Source organism: Prinia subflava, chromosome 3 (genome assembly GCF_021018805.1).
Source record: "Prinia subflava isolate CZ2003 ecotype Zambia chromosome 3, Cam_Psub_1.2, whole genome shotgun sequence".
Taxonomy (NCBI): Eukaryota; Metazoa; Chordata; class Aves; order Passeriformes; family Cisticolidae; genus Prinia; species Prinia subflava.
In genome coordinates, this window is record NC_086249.1 from 52,899,711 (window position 1) to 52,906,158 (window position 6,448).

A 6,448-nucleotide genomic window follows, 5' to 3' on the forward strand; every position below is an offset into this window, starting at 1 on the left:
TACTTGAGAACTAAATTAGGGGGATAACAGAAATGCTGTAGAATGAAGTGACAAACATAGGAAACTGTGAGATATAGATGAAGCAGAAAGGAATAGAATCAATTTAACACCTGCAAATTATTTTAGTATCTCCTGTGCGTCTCCTATGTTGGTGATGTCATAATGTTCAGTTCCATGCCAGCCTAACCATAAACTTTTTCTTCTCCTCACTAATTTTTCACATGTTTTTCATTATTTTCATACAGGCATCTGTATGCTGCCTTGGTAGAGGATTTCTGGAATGCCTAAGGTCCAATGCCATCTCCAGATACTTGATCCTGTTTTAAAGCATCAGCTAATTTTTTCCCTCACATTAAAAAGTGCTTCAGTTTCTAAAATTACTGGTATGCAACCTCAATCAATTGAGAATAGAAAATTTCTACAGTGCAATAATTGAAAGAACTAGAGGATTTATCTTGCAAAAAAAGCTTCTGTCAGTTCCATGAAAACCTGGGAGTTTTGAGAGGTGAATCTGTTTCTGATTCTGTAGACAGCCATTCCTGTGCAATTATTATTTTCAAGGTTTAAAAGTTTAAGTAAAAAAGTTTTATGTGCTTAAATGTATCTTTTAAAATCCTTTCTTCTGACATCAGCATTCCAGCTCTGCAGCTCTGTACATGCAATTTGCCTATGGATGACTGGTGAGAAATAGTTTAAAGACTTTTTTACAGAGATTTACAAATTAAAAGAAAAAAAAATGTACCAAAAGTACCAGAGGAACAACAAATGTAAAAGTGCTTTGCAAGGAATGAAAAGCAATTCTGTGACAATACATTGCAGTCCTTGTCTCCAGGAGAACCTGGGGCTTCCGTAGGAACAGCTGTCACTAAGGCACTTTCTTTAGTTCACCTTGTCTAAAGGCAAAGGACAGCTTGTACCGTCAGCTTCCTCCATGTTATATTTGCAATTCTAGTGTAGCCAGATTAAGTCCAAAAAAATGCATCTTCCTGAGCAGTTCATCATACAGCCCATGTTTGAAGTCTGTGTGGTATCAATACCCTTCTCATTCCTCAAGTATCTATTCAGTCCATCCAGAGTTACCAGTGGGGATCAGGCATGTCAAAACAAACTGCATTGTCTCACACTGTGGCCCCGTTTCAGAGGGGACTTGTCCAATGGAAAGTAAAAGATGCCTCAAAAGCAATAAAGTACATTCTGAATCAACAAACTAATAGTCTATGCACACTAGATGCTTAGCTATTATTGTTTAGATATTTTTGCTCATCATTTGAGGAACAAGTTGTCATGGGTTGACGCTGGACCAAATGTCAGTGCACCCATGAGTGTATATTTTACCCAGTGAATGACTGTGAGATGCGACCAAGAACAGAGCAGAGCAGGCCTAGAACTTGAAATAGAAAAAGACTTTATTAAACTACATAACAGAAAAAAGAAAAAGAAAACCCAATCACCTAAAAGCAGAGATAAAAACCTCCAGAAAACTTCTTTGCCTCCCCCCAATTCCATCCCATGCATGCTCACACAGTTGACACCAGCACATTACCCTCATCCACTTGCTTAAACCTACTACGACCCTGCATTCCCATCACAATCATCATCCCTTAAAAAAAAACAAACAATCTTCATTCCATCCAGGGAGAGAGGAGTCTTTCTCACACCACAGACCCCCCACAGGAAACACAGGTCCATCCTCCCGTGTTCCCACGTCACCCATGGCAGACCCGGAGAAGTCTGCCAGGGTGACACCCTCCTCTCCATGTCCAGTGCTCTCACCACTGTCCATGGACCAAAACTGCATAAAGGGCTCTTTTAAGGATGTTTGGACAAGTACCAAAAACCAGCCATCTTCTCATATTGGGACAGCAGTCCCCCCTACATTTACCCCTGGGGCCGAGGGTTCCAAGAACGGGCCACAACGTCTTTGGTTTTGACCAAAAAGCATCCACCCAAATACAGTCTTATTTATGTACAGGAGAGTTCAGGGTCCGTCTATGGCTAACATTACGCAGGAAAGTCCAGCCCAAAGGGCCACTCCTCTTCACTCTGGCAATTGAAGGGGGTTCTTTTCATCTCCCGTTACCATCTCGGTCCCAGGCTGTCCTCTCTCTCTTCTGAAACCACCAGCCATGAGAATCAATGTCTGGGAACAGTTCTCCTCTGCCTCAGAAGGAGTTAAAAGCTTCTGTCTCCCAGCAGGGCCACAGGCTCAGGCACTGGCAGGCTCCGGCAGCTCCCACACACAGCTCAGCACCTTCTCCCTGGGCGGGGGCAGACGGGACAAGAGAGGGGGGAATGGGACGGAGGGATGGAAGGCACCTCCAAAGTTCTCCACCCTCCATCCTGGATGGGGCTGGCCCAGCTCCAGTCCCGTTCTCTCTCTTTTCCCACCCCCTGGGGCCCGGGCCTACCTCAGCCAGGCCCACCTGGCTCCCCTCCCCCGCCCAGCCTGGGCAGGGGAGAGGAGGATGCTCCACTGCTGAAATTGGAGCCAGGAAAGAGGGCGTCCCTCTGGGAGTCCTTGCTTTTAACCCCTTGTGTCCTCACAGGCATGTCCAACCTCTCAGTGGCCACCGAAGGTGCCAACATTCAAACCTGACCACTGATTGGTTTGACCTCAGCTTCCTGAAAAAAACTCATTTCCCCTCAAACCAGGACACAAGTCAGGCAAATAAATGCAAATTTTCTCACAGAAGGAACGGCTATGATCAAGTAACCAAATTTTGGTCTTTGAAATTTCTCTGCAAAAATTATATGGATTTTGATCCTTGTTCAGAGAAAAGGCTTGCAAGTTTTCCCCGGAATTTTGAGGTTATTTATGATTGGAAAAAAAGAATTAATGCACAGAGATTGGTTTAATATATTTATGCAAACAACAGTGCCATAAAAATACAATTTCAGGTTTAAACCCTATATTTTCATAGAAAAAGAATTTTGCTTTGTGTCTTTTCGTGCATGTATCTGTGCAGACATAGATATGTGGTAACAAAGAGATATAAATATAGATATAAAATAGATATAGACATAGGTATAGATAAATATATCATCTTAAGGGAATAAAGGAAAACTCTACATACAAAGGACTAGCTTCTCAGCTGGTTGAAAGCAATATCTCTTTTCTAAGACAGAAATTGACATCATCTGTAGAAAGAATCATGAGAGAAGCACCTGAGAAATTCCGGAGATAGGAATTTTGAATAGATGGATAACTCATTAATGCTTAGCTATGGCAATCACACTCAAAAGTGAAAAAAGGTAAGTAATTTCATATTCAGAGGGACAAGGCTTATAATAGGAAATTGACTTTCATATAAGGAAACCCCGGAACCCAGCATCAACAACAAGAAAACAACAATCAACCAACCAAGCAAAAAACCAAACACAAAACCAAAAAAATCCCACCACCCACAAAGAGCAAAAAAAATCCCACAACTTGGAGCAAGGTGTAAAGTACCCAAAAGCACTGAAATGAAACATCACTGACCATCAGAGATCATTTTTACTACAAAGAGGTTGATAGATTCCCTAATCTAATAATTTCTCTGTATATAAGTTTTAGTAACTGCTACTTGAGAAATATTGAATATACTTGCTCCACTTTGACTTGTGTACTTTAGCTCATAAGGTCACTGCAACCCTCTTATCAGCCAACAGCAGAGCTGCAGCAGTAATAGGAGATGTCATCTTAGATTAATGCAAGTGAAAATTGCCTGCAATTTTTTATACTCCTGTCTCTTGTGTGCACTTTAAAGTTTCATTTTTATCTCAGAATATCCTTGGTCACATCACTCCTGATATTTCAGGAAAATATTTGAATGCACCATTATAAATGATTATGATCTTCAGTAAAACTTATTTCCCTAGAATTTGTGAGAAATCAGAGAATGCAACCCAGGAATTATATGTGGATCAATGTAAGTATATAAGCTTCTGTCTAAATTTACCCTCAAAATACACTTACTTATATTTCAGTTTTTAACCTAGACATTGACCCTCTTGAAAAAATATCAGCCAAAAATATGGATTTCTCCTACTATACCAGAAGAGCAATCAGAACTTTTTTGATATCCTTATCATTTATAGAGTAGATAATTTTGAATTATGCATGATGCTGGTATATTTATTTTTTTACTGCAACATGAATTGCATTGCAATATCTTTGCATTGTTAGCAGTTTGCATTGCAGTGTCAAAAATAAAAAGCAAGCTTCTTTTACCAACTTTATTATGACAGCAAGAAGTCAAATATATGGGGCTTATGTATGGACATACATAATGGCATGTAAGAGATTAAATACTGGAATTAATCTAGCACAATCTCTTTTGGAAAAAAAATCAACAAAAACATGTGGGAACTATAAGAAAGTATAAAAAATCTGTTTCTGTTTTTCTCAGTATTTTAAAACAAATTATCTCTCTAGCACCGATTTTTTTCATCTTTGTCATGGGTTGACATTAGACAAAATGCCAATGCACCCATGAGGGTATATTTTACCTAATGAACTCCTGTGAGATGTGGTCAAGAACAGAGCAGAGCAGGCCTAATTCTTGAAACAGACAGACAATTTATTATACTACAGAACAATGGACAATAGACAAGGAAAGAAAAACCCAGCCACCCAAAAGCAGAAGAGAAAACCTCCCAAAAACACTGCTTCTCCTCCCCCCAATTTCCATTCTATACATGCTCACTCAGTTGACTCCAGCACATTACCTTCATCTACTTGCTTAATCCCTCAACAACCCTGGGTTCCTAATCCAAATCATCATCCTTTAAAATTCAGACAATCCACATTCCATCCAGGACGAGAGGAGTCTCTCTCGCACCACAGACCCTCCCCCACAGGAAACACAGGTCCACCATCCCGTGTTCCCACGTCACCCATGGCACTGCCTCGAGGGGTCTGCCAGGGTGACACCCTCCTTTCCATGTCCAGCACTCTCACTGCCGTCCATGGACCTGCACTGCAACAGGGCTCTTTTTAAGGATGTTTTGGCCAAGTACCAAAAACCAGCCATCTTCTCATTTTGGGACTCAAGTCCCCCCCATTTACCCCTGGGGCCGGGGGCTCCACGAAGCAGGCCAAAACGTCTCTGGGTTTGAGCCAAAAACATCCACCCAAACACAGTCTTATTTATAGTCAGGAGGGTCCAGGGTCCGTCTATGGCTATCATTATGCAAGAAAAGTCCGGCCTCATAAGCCACTCCTCTTCATTCCGGCCGTCGAAGGGGCTTCTTTTCATCTCACATTACCCTCTCGGTCCCAGGCTGTCCTCTCTCTTCTAAAACCACCAACTATGAGAATACAGCGTCCAGGGATAACTCTCTTCTGCCTTAGAAAGAGTTAAAAGCTTTATCTCCCACCACCAAGGTCAGGCACAGGCGATCGCAGACACTGCAGCTCTCACAAGCAGCTCCAACTCGGCACCTTCTCTCTGTGGGGGGAGGAGAGAGACGGGACCGGGGGGGGGGGAAGGGGGGGGGAACGGGATGGGACAGGGAGGGGGGATGGAAGGCACCTCCAAAGTTCTCCCTCCACCCCTCCATTCTAGATGGAAGCTGGACCAGCTCCACTCCAGCTCCCTCTGTTCCCCACCCCGAGGCCCACCTTGCTCAGCCAGGCCCACCTTGCTCCCCTCCCCCACCCGGCCTAGCCAGGCCCGGACAGGGGAGAGGAGAAGACGCTCCCTCTCCGAAAGTAGAGCAGGAAAGAGGGAGTCCTGCTGGGAAATCCGGCTTTTAACCCCTCGTGTCCTCAGAGGCGTGTCCACCTCTTAGTGGCCAACAAAGGTGCCAATACTCAGATCTAAAGACTGATTGGTTTGACCACTACTTCCAAAAAAACTCACTTCCCTTCAAACCACGACAATCTTCAATACTAAGAATTGAATTAAAGATTGAAGAGATCCTTTTGAAGTTCAAAAAATACTGTTATGTCCCCTCTGTCTCTGGTACATAAAAAGTTATAGTGAAAATTCTTTAACACACACACACACACACACACACACACACAAAAAAAAAAAAAAAAAAAAAAAAAAAAAAAAAAAAAAAAAAAATTAAAATCTATGTTATGACCTCGATTTAAATCAAGTTTGAGGAGGTGCTACTCTTCTCTGATTTAAAACTTTTTTCCATATAAAAGAACCATTATTTCCAGAGAGTTAACATTTTTTGTATTGTCAAGGGTGAAATCTAAAATAAAATATGCTCAGAAAGATGCCTGAGACATATCTGTTTCAGACCAGAAAGTGTGCACAGTAATCACAACCAACACTTCTGTATGTGTCACATCTCATTAAAAGGAACTTTGTGTACAGCTGGGGAGGACAACCGTACCCAGCCTAACACACTCTGAAGGCAACATAGTTGGAGGTAATGACAATTTAGCATGGAAGGTGCTATTAGATTGCATATATTATTCATATTTTTAGCATAATTCTCATGTGGGAAG

General features: G+C 42.0%; 1 long non-coding RNA gene across 1 annotated transcript; it reads right to left on the reverse strand.

Annotated features, from left to right (window-relative positions):
* Positions 1-4,541: 4,541 nt before the first annotated feature.
* On the reverse strand, positions 4,542-6,032 carry LOC134548634 (uncharacterized). Its single transcript, XR_010079838.1, has 2 exons — positions 5,606-6,032; positions 4,542-5,432 (listed from the first exon to the last, which is right to left on the reverse strand). It is a non-coding gene; the product is annotated as an uncharacterized LOC134548634 (long non-coding RNA).
* Positions 6,033-6,448: the final 416 nt, after the last annotated feature.